This window comes from Lithobates pipiens, unplaced genomic scaffold (genome assembly GCF_037356315.1).
Source record: "Lithobates pipiens isolate NorthernLeopardFrog02 unplaced genomic scaffold, aLitPip1_a1.2 Scaffold_59, whole genome shotgun sequence".
NCBI classification, from domain to species: Eukaryota; Metazoa; Chordata; class Amphibia; order Anura; family Ranidae; genus Lithobates; species Lithobates pipiens.
The window spans coordinates 1081977-1107599 of NW_027507880.1; the positions used below are offsets into that span (position 1 = coordinate 1081977).

Genomic DNA, 25623 nt, shown 5'->3' on the forward strand with positions numbered 1-25623 from the left:
GATTTGAAACAGTGACCCTTCTTACTGCTAGGTGAGAGTGCTAACCACTACACCACTGTGCATGTGAACATGCAAAAAATGTTTGCGAACACTGTGCTCCTTTTAAAGGCTTATATGCAAGTTATTTCCATAAAAAGTGTATGGGCACCCGGGTCCTGCCCCAGGGGACATGCATCAATGCAAAAAAAGTTTTAAAAACAAGCATTTTTTCAGGAGCAGTGATTTTAATAATGCTTAAAGTGAAACAATAAAAATGAAATATCGTGCCTGGGGGTCCCTTTAGTCTACCTGTAAAGTAGCACATCTTTCCGATGTTTATTACAGCCCTGCAGAAAAATGACATTTCCAAAGGAAAAAATGTCATTTAAAATTGCTTGCGCCTGTAATGTTTTGTCAGGTCTCGGCAATATAGATGAAACAATTTTTTTCTTTTAAATGTAGTGGTGGGAGTCCCCTCCAAAATCTATACCAGGCCATTCAGGTCTGGTATGGATTTTAAGGGGAACCCTTTAAAAAAAATGGTGTGAGGGTCCCCCCAAAATCCACACCAGACCCTTTTCAAAGCAAGCAGCCTGACCGGCCAGGAAAGAAAGGAGACGAGCGAACCCTTACAATGTACCCCTACCCCTTCACATGGGGAGCTGGGATATGGGGGCTCCCTTGTTAAAGGGGCTTCCAGATTCTAATAATCCCCCTTACCTCAGACCCCCATAACCAACGGTCAAGGGTTGTGGGGATGAGGCCCTGGTCCCCATCAACATGGGGACAATGTACTTTGGGGGACCCCAAAGCACCCTTTCCATGTTGAGGGCACGTGGCCTGGTATGGCCCAGGAGGTGGGGGGGCTTGCTCGTCCATCTCCCATCTGGACCTTCAAGGTTGCATGCTCTGAAAAGGGTCTGTTATTTTTAAAATTTCGGCTTAGGGTTCCCCTTAAAATCCATACCAGACCTGAAGGGCCTGGTATGAATTTGGGGGGGCACCCCTTTTTTGTTTTTAATTTTGGTGTGGGTTTTCCCTTAAAATGTAAGGTTTTTTACTAAATACTGTTATCCTGTATGTTGTTCTATCTTTAATTCATGTGATCACTGTATTACATGGCTTTTCAGGAGCACCTGGTAGACAAGGGGTTGCCGGACCAACAGGCTTCAAAGGAGAAAGAGGAAGCAGCGGACTTGCAGGTAAATAAGGAACATATTGTTTGTGTACATGAAGGAAATTAAGACTCATTTCTTTTTTCTCTGGTCTGCATTTCAACCCAAGCTTCCATTAATGGTATCTCACCAAACTCTGCTGTAACTCAAAACCCACTTTCAGCAAAAAAACTTTTGCTTTGGCTAGAACAAGGGAAGGTCAGTGTGAGGTATACACTGTCAGCCTAGGGCAGGGGTCTCCAAACTCTTTAAACAAAGGACCAGTTTACTGTCCTTCAAGCTTAAAGGGGCCAGACTTTGGCCAATGTGAGTAGAAAATGCATAAGTGGGAGTAAACACTGTCCCATTACTGGTTTTAACAGGAGGAATAGCGTTTCATTAATAATTTCAGTGGGAGGAATGATGCCCCATTATTAGTCATGGCAGGAGAAACAGTGCTCTATCAATGGTGTCAGTGGGAGGAATGATGCCCCATTATTGTTTATAGTAGGAGGAACAGTGCCCCATAGATGGGGTCAGTGGGAGGAATAGTGCCCCATAATTGGTCTTAGTAGGGGGAGCAGAGCCCCATGGATGATGTCAGTGGGAGGAATAGCACCCCATCATTGGTCTTAGTAGGAGGGACAATGCCCCATAGATGGTGTCAGTGGGAGGAATATTGTTCCATCATTGATATTAGTGGGAGGAATAGTGTCCCATTATTGGTGTCAGTGGGAGTAATAGTGTCCCATCATTGATATTAGTGGGAGGAATAGTGTCCCATCATTGATATTAGTGGGAGGAATAGTGTATCATCAATGGTTTTAGTAGGAGGAATTGTGCCCCATTATTGGTGTCAGTGGGAGAGATGGTGCCTCATCATTGTCAGTTGGAGGAATAGTGTCCCGAGGGCCGGATAGAAGCAAGCAAAGGGCCACATCTGGCCCCTGGGCTGCAGTTTGGAGACCACTGGTCTAGGGTGACCACATTTCCAAACTTCCATTCAGGAATTCCCCCCAGCATGCACCGGTCAGTGACGTCCCAAGGGGGCGGTGCCACCTAGTGACGTCCCATTTAAGAAATGTCACTCGGCTTACAATGCAGTCGGCGGATGGCCATGTTTGAGAGTGGAGTGGGGGTTTATATGCAACTTTAGTGCCTCAGATAAAAAAGCATTTGTTTAATGTATGTTCGCCTAACATTGCAGCTGCATGTAGCCACTTAGATTCAAAGTGTGTAATTGTTCTTTCAATGTTCAGCTAACATATATTAAACAAATGCTCTTTATATCTAAGGCACTGAAGTTGCATATAAAAAAAAAAAAAAAAAAAAAACATTCTTTAGACTACAAAAGGAATACAAATGACCTTAGGAATCTGGAGAAAAAAATTGGAAAAAATGAAGCGTCAAGACAAATCTAAAATGAGCTTCCCCTACTTGTTATGTACAAATCCATGCACAATGCAGTAAATGCAACTTTTGAACTTCAGAATGAGGGACACTTAAAGGAGGAAGCAACTAGCAGCACGCTGCCTGCACAACAGCAAATACAGATGTGTTGTTCAACACTTAACAGTGGGAGGGGCTTAATGGGTACTGAGTACAAGGTTTAGGAGAGTGCTAGATACAGAGTGCAGGGTTCTGAAGTGTGTTATGCGTAGAGTGCATTGCTCAGGAGAGTGCTGTGTACAGAGTGCAGGGTTCTGGAGTGCATTATGTACAGGAAGGTGGGCTCTGGAGAGTGCAGGAGAGTGCTAGGCACAAAGTGCAGGGTTCTGGAGTGCATCACCTACAGAGTGCAGGGTTCTGGAGTGCATTATGTACAGAATGTCGGGTTCTGGAGTGTGTTACACACAGAGTGCAGGGTTCTGGAGTGTGTTACGCACAGAGTGCAGGGTTCTGGAGTGTGTTACGCACAGAGTGCAGGGTTCTGGAGTGTGTTACGCACAGAGTGCAGGTTTCTGGAGTGTGTTATGCACAGAGTGCAGGGTTCTGGAGTGTGTTATGTACAGAGTGCAGGGTTCTGGAGTGTGTTATGTACAGAGTGCAGGGTTCTGGAGTGTGTTATGTACAGAGTGCAGGGTTCTGGAGTGTGTTATGTACAGAGTGCAGGGTTCTGGAATGTGTTATGTACAGAGTGCAGGGTTCTGGAGTGTGTTATGTACAGAGTGCAGGGTTCTGGAGTGTGTTACGTACAGAGTGCAGGGTTATGGGAGTAGGGAAGTCCACATAACCATTTTGTTGACCCCTAGGTAGCTCTTTACAACCAGGACCGATCATTTTGCATCTGCATGTAGCTTATAATGTGTAGCATCAGATGGAATCATATTCGATTAATACATAGAATTTTTTTAGAGATGAACATATTCACACTGATCTTGATAAAATTAGTGGTGGTTCTCAGAAAGGGCAGAGTCAGTGTTTAAAGACCTCTTCCTTACCACTGCTTTCACAAATGTAGGGTTCTTCTAAAGGCTAATTAGGTGATAGTTTATTTGCACCACAGGTCCTGTTAGAAATTTGTTGGGGATAAAGAAGAAACCAGGGAATTCAAAAACCAAGCAGTTTAAACTAAAGCTTTTACTCTTTCTTGACTAACTAGGCCCTCCTGGATTACAAGGGATTTCTGGACCAACTGGAGCAAAAGGGGAAAGAGGAGTCAATGGGGCACCAGGTAACTGGGAACTTTGCCCACTAAAGTGAACCCTCTCTGCTTACATGAATGATTTGTATGACTTTAAATGAAACCACAGAGAGGAATATATGCACCGTAGCTGAATGTGAACTGGTATAACTGGGTTTGCAATACAGGGTGCCTAGGTTTATGAAGGCTTCTATTAGAGGTTATATGGTAAGGAGTAGGGATGAGCCGAACACTCCCTGGTTCGGTTCACACCAGAACATGTTTCATAGTTAGTAAGGTTGAATAAAGACACCAGTCCATCCAGTTCAACCTGAGTGAGTGTCTACAATTGTCCCTGTACATTGCACACTCACATCAGTCCCTACCCTCAAGGAGCCCTCAATCCAAGGTCCCCATTCATACTAGGGCCAATTTTGGACAGAAGCCAATTAACCTACCTGCATGTCTTTGGATTGTGGGAGGAAACCGGAGTACCTGGAGGAAACCCACGCAGGCACAGGGAGAACATGTAAACTCCAGGCAGGTAGTGTCATGGTTGAGATTTGAAACAGTGACCCTTCTTACTGCTAGGTGAGAGTGCTAACCACTACACCACTGTGCATGTGAACATGCAAAAAATGTTTGCGAACATTGTGCTCCTTATAAAGGCTTATATGCAAGTTATACGAACTGGAAGGAGGTTTGTGGCTTTAAATGAAGCGATTGAATAGTGGAGGTGAGTTATAAATACATAATATTCAATTGATGACATACATCATAAAAAATATTTATTGATTTAATATGTAGTACAAAGCACATGTAAAAAGCATAAACATGATAAACAGATTAGTACAAACATAGTACCATAAGATCAGGGTAATAGACAATATTTATATGGGTAGATACCTTGGTAGATGAATACCATGGCAACCCGCCCAAAACTGGCACATGTACCCACATGGTGCATATATATATGTATATCTATAAAAAAATAAAAAAATATATTTAAACAAATCTTTCCCAAATGTTGTACAATATGGAAACAGGTTGCTGAGTAGAAATCAGTGTCAGGCCATATGGAATATTTAACTGTAGCATCAAGTGTAGTTCGACGCGTTTCATGGATTTTTCCACTCGTCAGGAGCAGATGCATCGATAGTTCCTATGGAATATATATAGTAAAGATATAATATGTCATCACATATGCCTCACTTTCACATCCTTTTGGACATTTTTTACTTTGCACATCATACTTCATTACAAATATATATATTTTTCGGTTAGTTTATATTGGGCTCACTATTCGATTCAATCACTCACTCACACACATTTTTCTAATCACATGCTCACACACACACTTAAACTAGTGTGTTCACTCAGCTCAGGTGTGGCCCCACCTTCTCCATTGGCTCACTGTGTGGTATTGGCAGCATATTTCAACATCCCCCATTTGGAGCTGGCTGTTCATATGGCCAGTCTCCCTCTGGGGGTGAATGCACATCCATTTGTTGGTAGCGCTCTGTTGTGACACCATGGTATGATTTTTCTTCTTTGTATTTTTGCAGTTTTGCTGTTCAGCTTCATTTTTTTTATTTTATTTTTTGCATTTTCACATTTACTTACATTCATGTTTTTGCACACATCCACCACATCACACATGCTCTTACTTTTATATTCTTTTGGACACTTTTTACTTCGCACATTATACTTTATTACAAATATATATATTATTTTTTGGTTAGTTTATATTGGGCTCACTATTTGATTCAATCACTCACTCACACACATTTTTTCAATCACATGTTCACACACACACACACTTAAACTAATACGTGTTGTTTTCAGACATTTCGGTTTCATTTATTACACACCATCACTTCTCATTACAGAAAGTTATCCTGGTCACATTCCACCTACTTTGTGACTACCGGATGTTGCAATTTTATATTATGCTGCCTCAGCTCCCGCGGTGGGATATATATCCGCGGCTTGCCCTTGGCCAGTCACCATGCATTGCGGTTGCTGTTTGGGTTGGTGAGTGCGTTTGGTGAGCCGTCTATAGATATTTTATATGTTTTCAAATAATGACATATTATATCTTTACTATATATATTCCATAGGCACTATCGATGCATCTGCTCCTGACGAGTGGAAAAAGCCATGAAATGCGTCGAGCTACACTTGATGCTACAGTTAAATATTCCATATGGCCTGACACTGATCTCTACTCAGCAACCTGTTTCCATATTGTACAACATTTGGGAAAGATTTCTTTAAATATATTTATACATTTTTTTATAGATATACATATATATATGCACCATGTGGGTACATGTGCCAGTGTTGGGCGGGTTGCCATGGTATTCATCTACCAAGGTATCTACCCATATAAATATTGTCTATTACCCTGATCTTATGGTACTATGTTTGTACTAATCTGTTTATCATGTTTATGCTTTTTACATGTGCTTTGTACTACATATTAAATCAATAAATATTTTTTATGATGTATGTCATCAATTGAGTATTATGTATTTATAACTCACCTCCACTATTCAATCGCTTCATTTAAAGTCCCAAACCTCCTTCCAGTTCGTATACATTACCGGGATGGAAGCACCTTGTGGTGCTTCATTTAAAGTCCCACCCCTCCCCCCTTCATATATGCAAGTTATTTCCATAAAAAGTGTATGGGGACCCGGGTCCTTCCCCAGGGGACATGCATCAATGCAAAAAAAGTTTTAAAAACAAGCATTTTTTCAGGAGCAGTGATTTTAATAATGCTTAAAGTGAAACAATAAAAATGAAATATCGTGCCTGGGGGTCCCTTTAATCTACCTGTAAAGTAGCACATCTTTCCGATGTTTATTACAGCCCTGCAGAAAAATGACATTTCTAAAGGAAAAAATTTCATTTAAAATTGCTTGCGCCTGTAATGTTTTGTCAGGTCTTGGCAATATAGATGAAACATTTTTTTTTCTTTTAAATGTAGTGGTGGGAGTCCCCTCCAAAATCTATACCAGGCCATTCAGGTCTGGTATGGATTTTAAGGGGAACCCTGAGCCGAAATTTTAAAAATAACAGACCCTTATCCAAGCATGCAACCTTGAAGGTCCGGATGGGAGATGGATGAGCAAGCCTCCCCCCTCCTGTGCCATACCAGGCCACGGGCCCTCAACATGGAAAGGGTGCTTTTATTTTGGTGTGGGTTTCCCCTTAAAATGTAAGTTTTTTTTTTTTAAATACTATGTTATCCTATATGTTGTTCTATCTTTAATTCATGTGATCACTGTATTACATGGCTTTTCAGGAGCACCTGGTAGACAAGGGGTTGCCGGACCAACAGGCTCAAAAGGAGAAAGAGGAAGCAGCGGACTTGCAGGTAAATAAGGAACATATTGTTTGTGTACATGAAGGAAATTAAGACTCATTTCTTTTTTCTCTGGTCTGCATTTCAACCTAAGCTTCCATTAATGGTATCTCACCAAACTCTGCTGTAACTCAAAACCCACTTTCAGTAAAAAATCTTTTGCTTTGGATAGAACAAGGGAAGGTCAATGTGAGGTATACACTGTCAGCCTAGGGCAGGGGTCTCCAAACTCTTTAAACAAAGGGCCAGTTTACTGTCCTTCAAGCTTCAAGGGGCCAGACTTTGGCCAATGTGAGTAGAAAATGCATAAGTGGGAGTAAACACTGTCCCATTACTGATTTTAACAGGAGGAATAGCAGTTCATTAATGATGTCAGTGGGAGGAATGATGCCCCATTATTGGTCATAGTAGGAGGAACAGTGCCCCATAGATGGGGTCAGTGGGAGGAATAGTGCCCCACCCATCACTGAGCACAGGTGTGTGAGGAGGAAGGTGTCTGTGGAGCTCCTCCAGCTGATCGGTGTGAGAGGGGAGTGGTGAGGAAATCTCTCCCAGCTCTCCTGGCCCCTTTCTGGGGAAGCCTGCTGGAGGTTCTCAGCCATCTCCTGGGCCTTCGGGTGACATGCCTTCCTGTGGACAAGCGGATCTCTCTGCCCCTGGTGAGGACGAAGGCTCGCAAGCCATTCGGGAGCGAGTGGTGGCCGGGATAAAGGTCCTGAATAGGGAGAGGGATAAGCTGTACAAGTTACGTGCGGAGCTGAAGCGTCTGAGAAGACAGCGTGAGGGCTTACACAGCCAGAAGCGAGGATCCAGAGATCCAATTGGCCAAAGTCCATGTGGAACATCAGGAGACCATTGTGGCCATGATGGAAAGCAGAGTTGGGCCCTTCAAGGAGAAGTTTGGAAACGACAGGAGGTTTGGAAGTGTGATAAAGATGGAGGTGGAGGAGGAGACCCCTAATTCCGCCCCCCTGCCCCCCCAGGGAGAGGTAAGCAGCCCCATGCCTTCCCAGGACTCAGGAGGCATGCTGAGGGCCATCCAGGTAATGGAGTCTCCTATGCGGCGGGATCGGTTGGTGCTCAATGAGGAGGACATTACAGATAATGTTCCTGATAAGGTAAAGCCAGCGAAGCCCCATGTTGTGGACAAGACTGTGTTACTGTCTTTTACTAAAAATGACAATGTGCCTGATGACAGTCAGACTGCTAATCCTGTGTGCAGCCATGTTGTGCCGGATGATGATGTTGCAATGCAGCAAAACTTACATGTAAAAAGTGTTATTTCTGTGGATGAACTACAGGTGTCAGCAGAGCCCATTAACCCTTCTTTAGCAGAGTCCAAAGCTGTTTGCCCCACTGCTGCTGAGGACTCTACTGCGCAGCATCAGGAGACAGCTGGTACTGCAGCAGCAACTATGACCATTCCTGATGGGAAAATTTCTGTGACTGATAACAATCACCCCAGCACCAGTGTGATGGACAATCGTCCTGCTGCGGATTCAGTGTGGAGCCTTGGCCCTGATAAACCTACTTTTGCTCAGGTGGTACGCTCTGCTCCTGGTAGCTCCGCTCCCAAGCGGGGTTTTCCCCTACAGCCTACCACTTTGGGCACCCCAGGATCTGGTCTTGGGTCTCTGGCTTCTGCTGGGGGTCCCAGACGTAATGTGGTGATTCTGAAATGGGAAGGTGGTGCAGTCCCTCCAGCATGGCGTGCGGTGGTGGATCTCATTTTAGAAATGGGGTTTGGGGCAAATGATCTGTATGCCTTTATACATGTGTCTGGGACGAGGGATTATACAGTTAGCTTCACCAGGCCAGAGGGTCTTGATCTGTTCTGGGAGCGATAGGCTCGGTGCAGGTCAAGACCTGAATGGGAAGGTCTGGCCCCAGTTGCAATCTCTCAGAGGTCAACAGTTAAAAAAATCACCATCATTCTGACCAATGAGAGTGTCCCCGCTCGGGATTTAGAGGTTTGGTTGCAGAACTATGGGGAGGTTTTGATTAAGCCCAGAAAAATCCTTGATGAGCGTAACATCTGGACTGGGGGTTGGTCAGTAACAGTCAGGTTGGCCGGGGATGAAAATTTTGTCCGTCACCTGCCCTCCTCAGCTTTTATAGGGAGGGATAGGATGACTATTTTCTACCCTGGTCAGCCGAAGCTGTGTCACCGCTGTGGAGAAAAGGGGCATTTGAGCTCCTCCTGTTCAGCTTTGATATGTTCAGTGTGTCGGGGTCAGGGTCACATGGCCAAGGACTGCACTGATATGATCAGGTGCAACCTGTGCCTGCGCCTTGGCCATCCCTACAGCAAATGCCATGAAGCCTGGCACAATATGGAGAAGGAGGTAATGGATGACTTGTCAGGGCTGGACAGGATGGAGGGTGAGGCCCCTGGTGTACCATCCTCCTCTGCGGTGACTGACTCCCCTGGTCCTGCTCAGGATCCCTCTCCAGTCCCTATGGCCACCCCTCCTGTGTCTGTAAGTATTCCTTCTGTATCTGTCTCTGTGTCCCCCCAGCCTACTGTATCCTCTCCTCTTGTGTCAGAACCTTCCAAGTCTGTGCCCCCCGTGTCAGTTACCCTCCCCCTCTAAGTCTGTCTCAAAGGGAACACCACCCCCACCAGGAGTGGTAGCAGGTACTAAAAAGGTCGCTTCTTCCTCTATAAAGGAGTCTTCTGTGAAGACTCCAAAGAAAAAAAACAGAGATTATGGCATCTTTGAAGCTGACCTGCAGTACCTGGAGAAGAGAAGGAAGGTTGGGAAGCGGAAGCAGGTGGTGAACGGGTTCCAGTGCCTGTCTCCAACCGTCGTAGGTCCTCTGAATGGTATGTTTCTTCATCTGGAGCTTCCTCAGAATGAAGTTCCGATTCTGAAATGGAGTTTGAGGCTGCCTCAAGAAAGAGAGCGGCTTCTGGTGATGAGCAGCAGAGGGGAGCTAAGAAGCAATCCACCCAATAACCCAAATGGCGGTTCCACCTCTGTTAAAAGTGGTGACAATAAATGTTGCCAGCATTAAGTCAGTAAGAGCTTGTTCCATGGCCTTCTTTTTGTTCAGCCAATTAGACGTTGAAATTTTATTTTTGCAAGAGACTAGGCTCACCTCCTTGGCAAATATTCATATGGCCAAGAGAGAGTGGAGGTATGGTCCATCTTACTGGTCTCTTGCGGCCGAGCCTTACGGCAGTGTGGCGGTGTTTAAAACCGGTATGGTAAATGTCCAGCGGGTTGTTGAGGTGGAGATTGGGAGATGTATGGTCTTAGACGTTCTTGTGGGGGGGGCAGGACCTGCGCCTAATTAATGTTTATGGGCAGCACACAAAGTGGGACAGGAAATGCCTTTTTACAAGGATCAAGCCATTTCTTTTTACATCCCGGCAAGTGGTCTTTGGAGGTGACTTTAATACAGTAACTAGGCCCAAGGATAGGAAGGACTTCAAGGACCGGCTGGGATGTGATAGCGTTTTTTTAAATAGTATGGTTAGGGATGCTGGTCTTGTGGATGTGCACATTAAGCACCTCTCGGATGACACCAGGTTCACCTTTCATCGAGGTAGTAGTCAGAGTAGGATAGATAGGTTTTTTTTGAAGGAGACCTCTGTTTCTTGCCCCCCAGTGGTGCAGGCAGTAGAGTTCTCTGATCACTGTATGCTATCTGTGGTCCTGAATGCTTCAGACGCCCCTCAGAGGGGCAAGGGCATCTGGAGATTGAATTCGACTCTACTCAAGGAAGAACATGTTAGACAATCCTTTGAGGAATTCTTTCAGGCTCAGGTGACCATCCTGGACTTTTGTAGCAGCAAGGCTGAGTGGTGGGAGCTGACCAAAAAGAGGATCGCTGGATTCTTCAGGGGCCTAGCCAATAGAAAGCAGTTTAATAAATACATGGCCTACCAACGTTTATGGAGGGAGCTGGATATTCTTATCTCGAGAGGAGGAGATCCTGGGGCAATCTCTGAAGTGAAACTCCTCCTCAGGAAGTGTCAATATGACCGGCATGCCTCTTTGGTTCTGGAGAGGGACTATGGGAAGTACCACTCACCTGACCCTTACCAGAACTGCAGACAAGGTGTAGCTGTTAAAACGGTTGTTGGCCTTAAGGACAGTACAGGTTCCTTGACAAAGTCCAGGTCAGGGATCCTGGAGGTCGTGAGGTCCTTTTATGCTGACCTTCTTGGGAGGAAAGAGCTTGACCGTGACAAGATGGACAGCTTTTTGGACTCTACTCCAGGTCTAAATGGTGGAGATGTTCCATTGATGAATTTGACAGAGGAGATCACAGTTCATGAGGTGATGAGGGCAATTGATCAGCTTGCCATCAAAAAGTCACCTGGACTGGATGGCTTGACGGCTGAGTTTTACAAAGCCTTTAAGTCTATTCTGGCCCCACATTTGGTAGAGGTTTTTAACAGTTGCCTTGCTGAGGGGGTGCTTTCCCCTTCCATGAGGCACTCGGCTGTGATTCTTCTTTCAAAGGGTAAAGATCCTTTGATGATTGAGAATTGGCGCCCCATCAGCCTTCTTAATGTTGATAGAAAGATACTGGCAAAGATTATTTTCTGGCGCCTATCGTCAGTAGCAGAGTCTTTGCTTTCTAACCATCAGCACTGTTCGATCCAGGGTAGGAGCACCTTCATAGCGGTTTTAGCTGTCCGGGAGGCCTTGGAGCGGTGCAGGGCTGCAGGCTGGGGAAAGTATTTGCTAACATTGGATCAGGCAAAGGCTTTTGATCGTGTTAACCATGAGTACCTGTGGTTGCTCCTTAGTAAGTACGGTCTGCCTGGTGGTTTTGTCGATTGGTTAAAGGTCTTGTATAAGGGGGCAGAAAGCTTTCCTCTTGTTAATGGTTGGGTTGGGCAGTCCTTTGAGGTTGGCTTCGGTGGGGGGGGGGGGGGGGGGCAGGGTTGTCCTCTGAGTCCCCTGCTCTATGTGTTTGCAATCGACCCCTTCATCAGGAGGCTAGAGAGTGGCATGCTGTGTGGGGTGCCAGTGGGGCTCCCGGGTGAGCCACCTTTGAGAGTTGTTGCCTATGCGGACGATGTGTCGGTGATTGTCACTGGGGCAGATGAAGCAGAGGAGGTGGTCTCTCTGACATCATAGTATTCTGAAGCATCAGGCTCCAAGATCAATCAGGAAAAGAGTGAAGTTTTTTGGATGGGAAAGGAAGGTGAGGGGTTTGATCTCCCGGACACCTTTCCAGTGCCCCAGGAAAGATTCTAGGCATTGAATTTGGACCCAGTGATTATGGCCTCGAAAACTGGGAAGGCAGACTGGAAATTGCCAATACTAAGGTGGTCAGCTGGAAGAGATGGAAGTTATCTCTGAGGGAAAGGGTTGATCTGATTAAGACTTACCTGATTCCGATCTTCTTGTATGTCAGCTTTGTCTGCATCTTGCCAGTGTCTCTCTATGCTAGAGTCAGTAGTGTGTTCTTCCAGATGCTGAGGGGGAACAGACTGAACCCCATCAAGAGGAATGTCACCTATCTATCCAGGAGGGAGGGTAGCTTAGGTATGGTCAACCCAGTTCTTTTCTTTTCACTGCTATTTCTCAAATGTAACATTGGTAATATGCTTGCAGTGGAACCTCCTGGATGGGTAGGCATATTTAGATTTTGGTTTAGGCCTTTTCTGCGACTTTGGGAAGAAGGTGGCCAAGTGAAGAATCTCTGGGGTCATCGTGGTCAGCTACCAGCCTATGTTGCTCCGTGCCTGAAGTTACTGCGGCAGTGGCGATTGTCGGCTGAAGATCTCAGATCGGTTCTGAGGAAAGTCCTTATGAGTCGAGTCTTGAGCGAAGTCTTTCATGACCTACTGGCCTTAAGGGATTGCCCAAGCCCAGTTTTGAGGGTAGGGTTAAGATTGATTAATTTGGACAGAGTACCCCCTAAATTTAGGGATCTGGCCTGGTTGTGCTTCCATGGGAGGCTCTATGTTCGGGGCAATTTGAAATTCCGCAGTGGGGTGGATCGTAGCTGTCCTCGGGGGGAGTGTGCAGGTGAGGGGGAGACTATGGACCATTTTCTGCTTCATTGCCCCTTTAACATAGAGGTGTACAAACAGGTGGGACGGGCCCTCGGTGTCCCTTTCCTCTCCAGGCTGGGTTATGCTGAGAGGGCGTATGGAGCATTCAATATTGGTGGGGTTTTTTGTTTGGATACACTTTTTCTAGTTAGCCTAGTAGTCCGTTATTTCACCTGGAACGCGTGGTGTCAGGTCAGCATTCGGCATAAAATCCTTCCTGTTGAGGTGGTGGTGTATGAAATTCTGCATGAGGTGGAGAAGATTCGGGTGCTTGAAGGGACAAGCGGAGTCAGGGGGCTTGGTTGAAGGCGTGGAGGGGTTTCAAGCCTCCCTGACTGCCAGGAGTCTCTTTAACCACTTGCCGACCGCCGCACGACAATATACGTCGGCAGAATGGCACGGGCAGGCATATGGGCGTATATATAAGTCCCTGCCTGCCCGCGGGTGGGGGGCCCGATCGAGCCCCCCCCCGGTGCCTGCGGCGGTCGGCATTCCTTCGAGAGCGATCCGGGATGAGGGGGCGGCCATTCATTCATGGCCACCCCCTCGCGATCGCTCTCGACGAATGGAAATCCTCCGTGACATCACTTCCTCTCCTGTAATGTAAACACAGGAGAGGAAGTGATGTATTCTCTCCTCCGTGTCGGTATTTTTCGTTCCGGCACCGAGGAGAGAGGTTCGGTGAGTTGCACCAACACCACCACACATACAGTAGAACATGCCAGGCACACTCACACCCCCCCTTTACCTCCCGATCACCCCCCCAATTACCCCTGCCCCCCCAGTCACAGTGACACCAATTGCTTTTTTTTTTTTGCATTGGTGTCATTTGTGACTGTAATAACTGTTAGGACAGTTAGGGTTAGCCCCCTTTAGTTCTAAGGTACCCCCCTAACCCCCCCAATAAAGGTTTAACCCCGTGATCACCCCCCGTCGCCAGTGTCACTAAGGCTGGGTTCACATTGCAGCGGTTTGAGAACGGATGTGATTCGCACCGCACTGCAGTGCAAATCACATCCGATCTCTGTGCGATTCGAGTTCAGCCATACAGATAGTATGGCTGAATTCGTGTCGCACCCGCCGCACCCGCCGCAAACTCGCACGGGACCCTTTTTTTGGTCCGCAGCAGAATCGGATCGCATGGGTGTTCACACCATGCGATCCGAGTTTGCAGATCGCACTGCGATATGCGAACTGATCTGGGGGTGTCATTAACATTTCACTGACACTCCCAGCAGTTCGCATAGGGCAGTGTGAACTGCCGCCGGGAGGCATGCGATGCGGGAACCCGCCGCGGATTCGTGGCGTTCCCGCATCGCTCCAGTGTGAACCCAGCCTAATAAGCGATCATTTTTCTGATCGCTGTATTAGTGTCACAGGTGACGCTAGTTAGGCAGGTAGGTATTTAGGTTCGCCGCAACTTTTTATAGCGCCAGGGACCCCCATATACTACCGCATAAAGCCCCCTGATTGCCCCCTAGTTAACCCTTTCACCAGTGATCACCATATAACTGTTACAGGTGACGCTGGTTGGTTAGTTATTTTTTTATAGTTTCAGGGCACCCGCCATTTATTACCTAATAAAGGTTTAACCCCCTGATCACCCGGCGGGTGTCATTTGTGACTGTAATAACTGTTAGGTCAGTTAGGGTTAGCCCCCTTTAGTTCTAAGGTACCCCCCTAACCCCCCCAATAAAGGTTTAACCCCGTGATCACCCCCCGTCGCCAGTGTCACTAAGGCTGGGTTCACATTGCAGCGGTTTATGAGAACGGATGTGATTCGCACCGCACTGCAGTGCAAATCACATCCGATCTCTGTGCGATTCGAGTTCAGCCATACAGATAGTATGGCTGAATTCGTGTCGCACCCGCCGCACCCGCCGCAAACTCGCACGGGACCCTTTTTTTGGTCCGCAGCAGAATCGGATCGCATGGGTGTTCACACCATGCGATCCGAGTTTGCAGATCGCACTGCGATATGCGAACTGATCTGGGGGTGTCATTAACATTTCACTGACACTCCCAGCAGTTCGCATAGGGCAGTGTGAACTGCCGCCGGGAGGCATGCGATGCGGAACCCGCCGCGGATTCCTGGCGTTCCCGCATCGCTCCAGTGTGAACCCAGCCTAATAAGCGATCGTTTTTCTGATCACTGTATTAGTGTCACAGGTGACGCTAGTTAGGCAGGTAGGTATTTAGGTTCGCCGCAGCTTTTTATAGCGCCAGGGACCCCCATATACTACCGCATAAAGCCCCCTGATTGCCCCCTAGTTAACCCTTTCACCAGTGATCACCATATAACTGTTACAGGTGACGCTGGTTGGTTAGTTATTTTTTTTATAGTTTCAGGGCACCCGCCATTTATTACCTAGTCTCACTAGTGTACCCCTAAATTTAGGGGTGTCTACTTTCCAAAATGGGGTCATTTGGGGGGGGTTTGTGCCATCTTGGCATTTTATGGCCTTCAAAACTGTAACGCCCTTAGAAAGCCTGAAGGCGGTGCTTGGTTTTCGGGGCCCCGTACGCGGCTAGGCTCCCAAAAAGTCCCACATATGTGGTATCCCCGTACTCAGGAGAAGCAGCAGAATTTATTTTGGGGTGTCATTTCACATATGCCCATGGCATACGTGAGCAATATATCATTTAGTGACAACTTTGTTAAAAAAAAAAAAAAAAAAAAAAGTTTGTAATTTTCCCGCAACTTGTGGCAAAATATAAAATATTCCATGGACTCAACATGCCTCTCAGCAAATAGCTTGGGGTGTCTACTTTCTAAAATGGGGTCATTTGTGGGGGTTTTGTGCCATCTTGGCATTTTATGGCCTTCAAAACTGTAATAGGTAGTGAGGAGTGAAGTCAAATATTTACGCCCTTAGAAAACCTGAAGGCGGTTCTTGGTTTTCGGGGCCCCGTTACCTGGCTAGGCTCCCAAAAAGTCCCACATATGTGGTATCCCCGTACTCAGGAGAAGCAGCAGAATTTATTTTGGGGTGTCATTTCACATATGCCCATAGCATGTGTGAGCAATATATCATTTAGTGACAACTTTGGGAAAAAAAAAAAAAAAAAATTAAAGTTTGTAATTTTCCCGCAACTTGTGGCAAAATATAAAATATTCCATGGACTCAAAATGCCTCTCAGCAAATAGCTTGGGGTGTCTACTTTCTAAAATGGGGTCATTTGTGGGGGTTTTGTGCCATCTTGGCATTTTATGGCCTTCAAAACTGTAATAGGTAGTGAGGAGTGAAGTCAAATATTTACGCCCTTAGAAAACCTGAAGGCGGTTCTTGGCTTTCGGGGCCCCGTACGCGGCTAGGCTCCCAAAAAATCCCACACGTGTGGTATCCCCGTACTCAGGAGAAGCAGCAGAATTTATTTTGGGGTGTCATTTCACATATGCCCATAGCATGTGTGAGCAATATATCATTTAGTGACAACTTTGTGTAAAAAAAAAAAAATATATATTTTTTTGTCATTATTCAATCGCTTGAGGCAAAAAAATAAAATATTCGATGGGCTCAACATGCCACTTATCAATTTCCTTAGGGGGTCTACTTTCCAAAATGGGGTCATTTGGGGGGGTTTTGTACTGCCCTGCCATTTTAGCACCTCAAGAACTGAGATAGGCAGTCGTAAACTAAAAGCTGCGTAAATTCCAGAAAACGTACCTTAGTTTGTAGATGTGACAACTTTTGCGCAAACCAATAAATATACAGTTATTGACTTTTTTTTTACCAAAGACATGTGGCTGAATACATTTTGGCCTAAATGTATGACTAAAATTGAATTTATTGGATTTTTCTAATAACAAAAAGTAGAAAATATCATTTTTTTTCAAAATTTGCGGTCTTTTTCCATTTATATCGCAAAAAATAAAAATCGCAGAGGCAATCAAATACCATCAAAAGAAAGCTCTATTTGTGGGAAGAAAAGGACGCAAATTTTGTTTGGGTACAACATTGCATGACCGCGCAATTACCAGTTAAAGCAGCGCAGTGCCAAATTGTAAAAAGACCTCTGGTCATTTACCAGCAAAATGGTCCGGTCTGAAAGTGGTTAACGGGTGTGGCTGTCTGTCTCTGTCTCTTGTCACCCTAGATTTTATCATTTATGATTCATTTTTGATAAATGGCTGCGTACATAGGTGATGGGTTGTGCCTCTTGGGCCCTCTCTGCTGCTTTATGTAAATAGTTTTCTAAAGATGTTTTGCTAATGGACTATGTATATATTGTATATATTCTGAACGTTGATGTGTATTCCTTTGTTTTCTGTTGACGTTTTATAATATGGTTTTGTTTTTTACTTTTGTATAAAATTGGTCGCTTGATTCTTTTTAATAAAAGATCAATAGTGCCCCATAATTGGTCTTAGTAGGGGGAGCAGAGCCCCATGGATGATGTCAGTGGGAGGAATAGCACCCCATCATTGGTCTTAGTAGGGGGGACAATGTCCCATAGATGGTGTCAGTGGGAGGAATATTGTTCCCTCATTGGTCTTCATAGGAGGAATAGTGCCCCATTATTGGTGTCAGTGGGAGTAATAGTGTCCCATCATTGATATTAGTGGGAGTAATAGTGTCCCATCATTGATATTAGTGGGAGTAATAGTGTCCCATCATTGATATTAGTGGGAGCAATAGTGTCCCATCATTGATATTAGTGGGAGGAATAGTGTATCATCGATGGTTTTAGTAGGAGGAATTGTGCCCCATTATTGGTGTCAGTGGGAGAGATGGTGCCTCATCATTGTCAGTTGGAGGAATAGTTTCCCGAGGGCCGGATAGAAGCAAGCAAAGGGCCACATCTGGCCCCTGGGCTGCAGTTTGGAGACCACTGGTCTAGGGTGACCACATTTCCAAACTTCCATTCAGGGATTCCCCCCAGCATGCACCGGTCAGTGACGTCCCAAGGGGGCAGTGCCACCAAGTGACGTCCCATTTAAGAAATGTCAGTCGGCTTACAATGCAGTCGGCGGATGGCCGTGTTTGAGAGTGGAATGGGGGTTTATATGCAACTTTAGTGCCTCAGATAAAAAAGCATTTGTTTAATGTATGGTCGCCTAACATTGCAGCTGCATGTAGCCACTTAGATTCAAAGTGTGTAATTGTTCTTTCAATGTTCGGCTAACATATATTAAACAAATGCTCTTTATATCTAAGACACTGAAGTTGCATATAAAAAAAAAAAACATACTTTAGACTACAAAAGGAATACAAATGACCTTAGGAATCTGGAGAAAAAATTTGGAAAAAATGAAGCGTCAAGACAAATCTAAAATGAGCTTCCCCTACTTATGTACAAATCCATGCACAATGCAGTAAATGCAACTTTTGAACTTCAGAATGAGGGACACTTAAAGGAGGCAGCAACTGGCAGCACGCTGCCTGCACAACGGCAAATACAGATGTGTTGTTCAACACTTAACAGTGGGAGGGGCTTAATGGGTACTGAGTACAAGGTTTAGGAGAGTGCTAGATACAGAGTGCAGGGTTCTGAAGTGTGTTATGCACAGAGTGCATTGCCCCCTCAGAGTGCTGTGTACAGAGTGCAGGGTTCTGGAGTGCATTATGTACAGGAAGGTGGGCTCTGGAGAGTGCAGGAGAGTGCTAGGCACAAAGTGCAGGGTTCTGGAGTGCATCACCTACATAGTGCAGGGTTCTGGAGTGCATTATGTACAGAATGTCAGGTTCTGGAATGTGTTGCGTACAGAGTGCAGGGTTCTGGAGTCTGTTATGTACAGAGTGCAGGGTTCTGGAGTCTGTTATGTACAGAGTGCAGGGTTCTGGAGTCTGTTATGTACAGAGTGCAGGGTTCTGGAGTCTGTTATGTACAGAGTGCAGGGTTCTGGAGTCTGTTATGTACAGAGTGCAGGGTTCTGGAGTGTGTTATGTACAGAGTGCAGGGTTCTGGAGTGTGTTATGTACAGAGTGCAGGGTTCTGGAGTGCGTTATGTACAGAATGTCAGGTTCTGGAATGTGTTGCGTACAGAGTGCAGGGTTCTGGAGTGTGTTATGTACAGAGTGCAGGGTTCTGGAGTGTGTTATGTACAGAGTGCAGGGTTCTGGAGTGTGTTATGTACAGAGTGCAGGGTTCTGGAGTGTGTTATGTACAGAGTGCAGGGTTCTGGAGTGTGTTATGTACAGAGTGCAGGGTTCTGGAGTGTGTTATGTACAGAGTGCAGGGTTCTGGAGTGTGTTATGTACAGAGTGCAGGGTTCTGGAGTGTGTTATGTACAGAGTGCAGGGTTCTGGAGTGTGCTATGTACAGAGTGCAGGGTTCTGGGAGTAGGGAAGTCCACATAACCATTTTGTTGACCCCTAGGTAGCTCTTTACAACCAGGACCGATCATTTTGCATCTGCATGTAGCTTATAATGTGTAGTATCAGATAGAATCATATTCGACTTATACTTTGAATTTTTTAGAGCTGAACATATTCACACTGATCTTGATAAAATTAGTGGTGGTTCTCAGAAAGGGCAGAGTCAGTGTTTAAAGACCTCTTCCTTACCACTGCTTTCACAACTGTAGAGTTCTTCTAAAGACTTATGAGGTGATAGTTTATTTGCACCACAGGTCCTGTTAGAAATTTGTTGGGGATAAAGAAAAAAACAGGGAAATCAAAAACCAAGCAGTTTAAACTAAAGCTTTTACTCTTTCTTGACTAACTAGGCCCTCCTGGATTACAAGGGATTTCTGGACCAACTGGAGCAAAAGGGGAAAGAGGAGTCAATGGGGCACCAGGTAACTGGGAACTTTGCCCACTAAAGTGAACCCTCTCTGCTTACATGAATGATTTGTATGACTTTAAATGAAACCACAGAGAGGAATATATGCACCATAGCTGAATGTGAACTGGTATAACTGGGTTTGCAATACAGGGTGCCTAGGTTTATGAAGGCTTCTATTAGAGGTTATATGGTAAGGAGTAGGGATGAGCCGAACACCCCCCCGGTTTGGTTCACACCAGAACATGTTTCATAGTTAGTAAGGTTGAATAAAGACACCAGTCCATCCAGGTCAACCCAAGTGAGTGTCTAAAATTGTCCCTGTACATTGCACACTCACATCAGTCCCTACCCTCAAGGAGCCCACAATCCAAGGTCCCCATTCATACTAGGGCCAATTTTGGACAGAAGCCAATTAACCTACCTGCATGTCTTTGGATTGTGGGAGGAAACCGGAGTACCCGGAGGAAACCCACGCAGGCACAGGGAGAACATGCAAACTCCAGGCAGGTAGTGTCATGGTTGGGATTTGAAACAGTGACCCTTCTTACTGCTAGGTGAGAGTGATAACCACTACACCGCTGTGCATGTGAACATGCAAAAAATGTTTGCGAACACTGTGCTCCTTTTAAAGGCTTATATGCAAGTTATTTCCATAAAAAGTGTATGGGGACCCGGGTCCTGCTCCAGGGGACATGCATCAATGCAAAAAAAGTTTTAAAAACAAGCATTTTTTCAGGAGCAGTGATTTTAATAATGCTTAAAGTGAAACAATAAAAATGAAATATCGTGCCTGGGGGTCCCTTTAGTCTACCTGTAAAGTAGCACATCTTTCGTATGTTTATTACAGTCCTGCAGAAAAATGAAATTTCTAAAGGAAATAATGTCATTTAAAATTGCTTGCGCCTGTAATGTTTTGTCAGGTTTCGGCAATATAGATGAAACATTTTTTTCTTTTAAATGTAGTGGTGGGAGTCCACTCCAAAATCTATACCAGGCCATTCAGGTCTGGTATGGATTTTAAGGGGAACCCTTTAAAAAAATGGTGGGGGGGGTCCCCCCAAAATCCACACCAGACCCTTATCAAAGCAAGCAGCCTGGCAGGCCAGGAAAGAAAGACGAGTGAACCCCTACAATGTACCCCTACCCATTCACATGGGGGGCTGGGATCTGGGGGCTCCCTTGTTAAAGGGGCTTCCAGATTCTAATAATCCCCCTGCCCTCAGACTCCAATAACCAGCGGGCAAGGGTTGTGGGGATGAGGCCCTGGTCCCCATCAACATGGGGACAATGTGCTTTGGGGGACTCCAAAGCACCCTTTCCATGTTGAGGGCACGTGGCCTGGTATGGCCCAGGAGGGGGGGGGGGGGCTTGCTCGTCCATCTCCCATCCGGACCTTCAAGGTTGCATGCTCGGAAAAGAGTCTGTTATTTTTAAAATATCGGCTTAGGGTTCCCCTTAAAATCCATACCAGACCTGAAGGGCCTGGTATGAATTTTTTTTTGGGGGGGGGGCATCCCATTTTTTTATAATTTTGGTGTGGGTTTCCCCTTAAAATGCAAGGTTTTTTACTAAATACTATGTTATCCTGTATGTTGTTCTATCTTTAATTCATGTGATCACTGTATTACATGGCTTTTCAGGAGCACCTGGTAGACAAGGGGTTGCCGGACCAACAGGCTCAAAAGGAGAAAGAGGAAGCAGCGGACTTGCAGGTAAATAAGGAACATATTGTTTGTGTACATGAAGGAAATTAAGACTCATTTCTTTTTTCTCTGGTCTGCATTTCAACCCAAGCTTCCATTAATGGTATCTCACCAAACTCTGCTGTAGCTCAAAACCCACTTTCAGCAAAAAAAAACTTTTGCTTTGGCTAGAACAAGGGAAGGTCAGTGTGAGGTATACACTGTCAGCCTAGGGCAGGGGTCTCCAAACTCTTTAAACAAAGGTCAAGTTTACTGTCCTTCAAGCTTCAAGGGGCCAGACTTTGGCCAATGTGAGTAGAAAATGCATAAGTGGCAGTAAACACTGTCCCATTACTGGTTTTAACAGGAGGAATAGTGTTTCATTAATGCTTTCAGTGGGAGGAATGATGCCCCATTATTAGTCATGGCAGGAGAAACAGTGCTCTATAAATGGTGTCAGTGGGAGGAATAATGCCCCATCATTAGTCATAGTAGGAGGAACAGTGCCCCATAATTGGTCTTAGTAGGGGGAGTAGTGCCCCATGGATGATGTCAGTGGGAGGAATAGCACCCCATCATTGGTCTTAGTAGGGGGGACAATGCCCCTCAGATGGTGTCAGTGGGAGGAATATTGTTCCATCATTGGTCTTCATAGGAGGAATAGTGCCCAATTTTTGGTGTCAGTGGGAGTAATAGTGTCCCATCATTGATATTAGTGGGAAGAATAGTGTCCCATCATTGATATTAGTGGGAGGAATAGTGTATCATCAATGGTTTTAGTAGGAGGAATTGTGCCCCATTATTGGTGTCAATGGGAGAGATGGTGTGCCTCATCATTGTCAGTTGGAGGAATAGTGTCCCGAGGGCCGGATAGAAGCAAGCAAAGGGCCACATCTGGCCCCTGGGCTGCAGTTTGGAGACCACTGGTCTAGGGTGACCACATTTCCAAACTTCCATTCAGGGATTCCCCCCAGCATACACCGGTCAGTGACATCCCAAGGGGGCGGTGCCACCTAGTGACGTCCCATTTAAGAAATGTCACTCGGCTTACAATGCAGTCGGCGGATGGCCGTGTTTGAAAGTGAAATGGGGGTTTATATGCAACTTTAGTGCCTCAGATAAAAAAAAAAAGCATTTGTTTAATGTATGTTCGCCTAACATTGCAGCTGAATGTAGCCACTTAGATTCAAAGTGTGTACCGTATATACTCGAGTATAGGCCGACCCGAATATAAGCCGAGGTCCCCAATTTACCCCCAAAAAACTGGAAAAAATTATTGACTCGTGTATAAGCCGAGGGTGAGACATGCCTGTCCATCCCTGTGTGTCGTCCATCCCTGTGTGTGTCCATGCATCCGTGTGTGTGTGTGTCCATGCATCCGTGTGTGTGTGTGTGTGTGTCCATGCATCCGTGTGTGTGTGTGTGTGTCCATGCATCCGTGTGTGTGTGTGTCCATCCATCCCTGTGTGTGTGCATGCATCCGTGTGTGTGTGTGTGTGTGTGTGTCCATGCATCCGTGTGTGTCCATCCATCCCTGTGTGTGCATGCATCCGTGTGTGTGTGTGTGTGTGTGTGTGTGTGTGTGTGTGTGTGTGTGTGTGTGTGTGTGTGTGTGTGTGTGTGTGTGTCCGTGCAGCCTACCTGTGTCCAGCCTGCCTGTGTCCGTCCAGCCTGTGTCCGTCCAGCCTGTGTCCGTCCCGGCCTGCGTCCCGTCCCGGCCTGCGTCCCGTCCCGGCCTGCGTCCCGTCCCGGCCTGCGTCCCGGCCTGCGTCCCGTCCCGGCCTGCGTCCCGGCCCGTCCCGCAGCTCTTCGTCGGTGGCCATTCTAGGATTCAAAAGCCGCGCCTCCGTCGGTGATAGGCGGAACACTCAATTTCCCACTGACTGCTGGGAAATTGAGTGTTCCGCCTATCGGATGTCCGTGATAGGCGGAACACTCAATTTCCCAGCAGTCAGTGGTCCGCCTATCATGGACGTCCGCTCATCCTCATACTACGGACGAGGATGAGAGGACGTCCGTGATAGGCGGAACACAGACTGCTGGGAAATTCAGTGTTCCGCCTATCACAGGCGAAGGCGGAGACGGAGGCGCGGCCTTTGAATCCTAGAATGGCCGCTGTCTGTCTGCTCGACACGCTGATCGGGCAGACAGACAGCGATGACTCGAGTATAAGCCGAGGGGGGCACTTTCAGCCTCAAAAAAGAGGCTGAAAATCTCGGCTTATACTCGAGTATATACGGTAATTGTTCTTTCAATGTTCGGCTAACATACATTAAACAAATGCTCTTTTTATCTAAGGCACTGAAGTTGCATATAAAAAAAAAACACTTTAGACTACAAAAGGAATACAAATGACCTTAGGAATCTGGAGAAAAAATTTGGAAAAAATGAAGCGTCAAGACAAATCTAAAATGAGCTTCCCCTACTTATGTACAAATCCATGCACAATGCAGTAAATGCAACTTTTGAACTTCAGAATGAGGGACACTTAAAGGAGGCAGCAACTGGCAGCACGCTGCCTGCACAACGGCAAATACAGATGTGTTGTTCAACACTTAACAGTGGGAGGGGCTTAATGGGTACAGAGTACAAGGTTTAGGAGAGTGCTAGATAGAGTGCGGGGTTCTGAAGTGTGTTAGGCACAGAGTGCATGGCTCAGGAGAGTGCTATGTACAGAGTGCAGGGTTCTGGAGTGCATTATGTACAGGAAGGTGGGCTCTGGAGTATGTTATGTACAGGGTGCAGGTTTCTGTAGTGAACTATGTACAGAGTGCAGGAGAGTGCTAGGTACAAAGTGCAGGGTTCTGGAGTGCATCACCTACAGAGTGCAGGGTCCTGGAGTGCATTATGTACAGAGTGCATGGTTCTGGAGTATGTTACGTACAGAGTGCAGGATTCTGGAGTGTGTTATGTACATAGTGTAGGGTTCTGGAGTGTGTTATGTACAGAGTGCAGGGTTCTGGAGTGTGTTACGTACAGCGTGCAGGGTTCTGAGAATAGGGAAGTCCACATAACCATTTTGTTGACCCCTAGGTAGCTCTTTACATCCAGGACCGATCATTTTGCATCTGCATGTAACTTATAATGTGTAGCATCAGATGGAATAATATTCAACTAATACTTTTTTTAGAGATGAACATATTCACACTGATCTTGATAAAATTAGAGGTGGTTCTCAGAAAGGGCAGAGTCAGTGTTTAAAGACCTCTTCCTTACCACTGCTTTCACAACTGTAGGGTTCTTCTAAAGGCTTATGAGGTGATAGTTTATTTGCACCACAGGTCCTGTTAGAAATTTGTTGAGGATAAAGAAAAAAACAGGGAAATCAAAAATCAAGCAGTTTAAACTAAAGCTTTTACTCTTTCTTGACTAACTAGGCCCTCCTGGATTACAAGGGATTTCTGGACCAACTGGAGCAAAAGGGGAAAGAGGAGTCAATGGGGCACCAGGTAACTGGGAACTTTGCCCACTAAAGTGAACCCTCTCTGCTTACATGAATGATTTGTATGACTTTAAATGAAACCACAGAGAGGAATATATGCACCATAGCTGAATGTGAACTGGTATAACTGGGTTTGCAATACAGGGTGCCTAGGTTTATGAAGGCTTCTATTAGAGGTTATATGGTAAGGAGTAGGGATGAGCCGAACACCCCCCGGTTTGGTTCACACCAGAACATGTTTCATAGTTAGTAAGGTTAAATAAAGACACCAGTCCATCCAGGTCAACCCGAGTGAGTGTCTAAAATTGTCCCTGTACATTGCACACTCACATCAGTCCCTACCCTCAAGGAGCCCACAATCCAAGGTCCCCATTCATACTAGGGCCAATTTTGGACAGAAGCCAATTAACCTACCTGCATGTCTTTGGATTGTGGGAGGAAACCGGAGTACCCGGAGGAAACCCACGCAGGCACAGGGAGAACATGCAAACTCCAGGCAGGTAGTGTCATGGTTGGGATTTGAAACAGTGACCCTTCTTACTGCTAGGTGAGAGTGATAACCACTACACCGCTGTGCATGTGAACATGCAAAAAATGTTTGCGAACACTGTGCTCCTTTTAA

General features: G+C 45.9%; 1 protein-coding gene across 1 annotated transcript in view; it reads left to right on the forward strand.

The window, feature by feature from the left end:
• The window catches only part of LOC143958164 (uncharacterized), a 309265-nt gene that overhangs the window by 102191 nt on the left and 181451 nt on the right, over nucleotides 1-25623 (forward strand). The window lies entirely within an intron of this gene.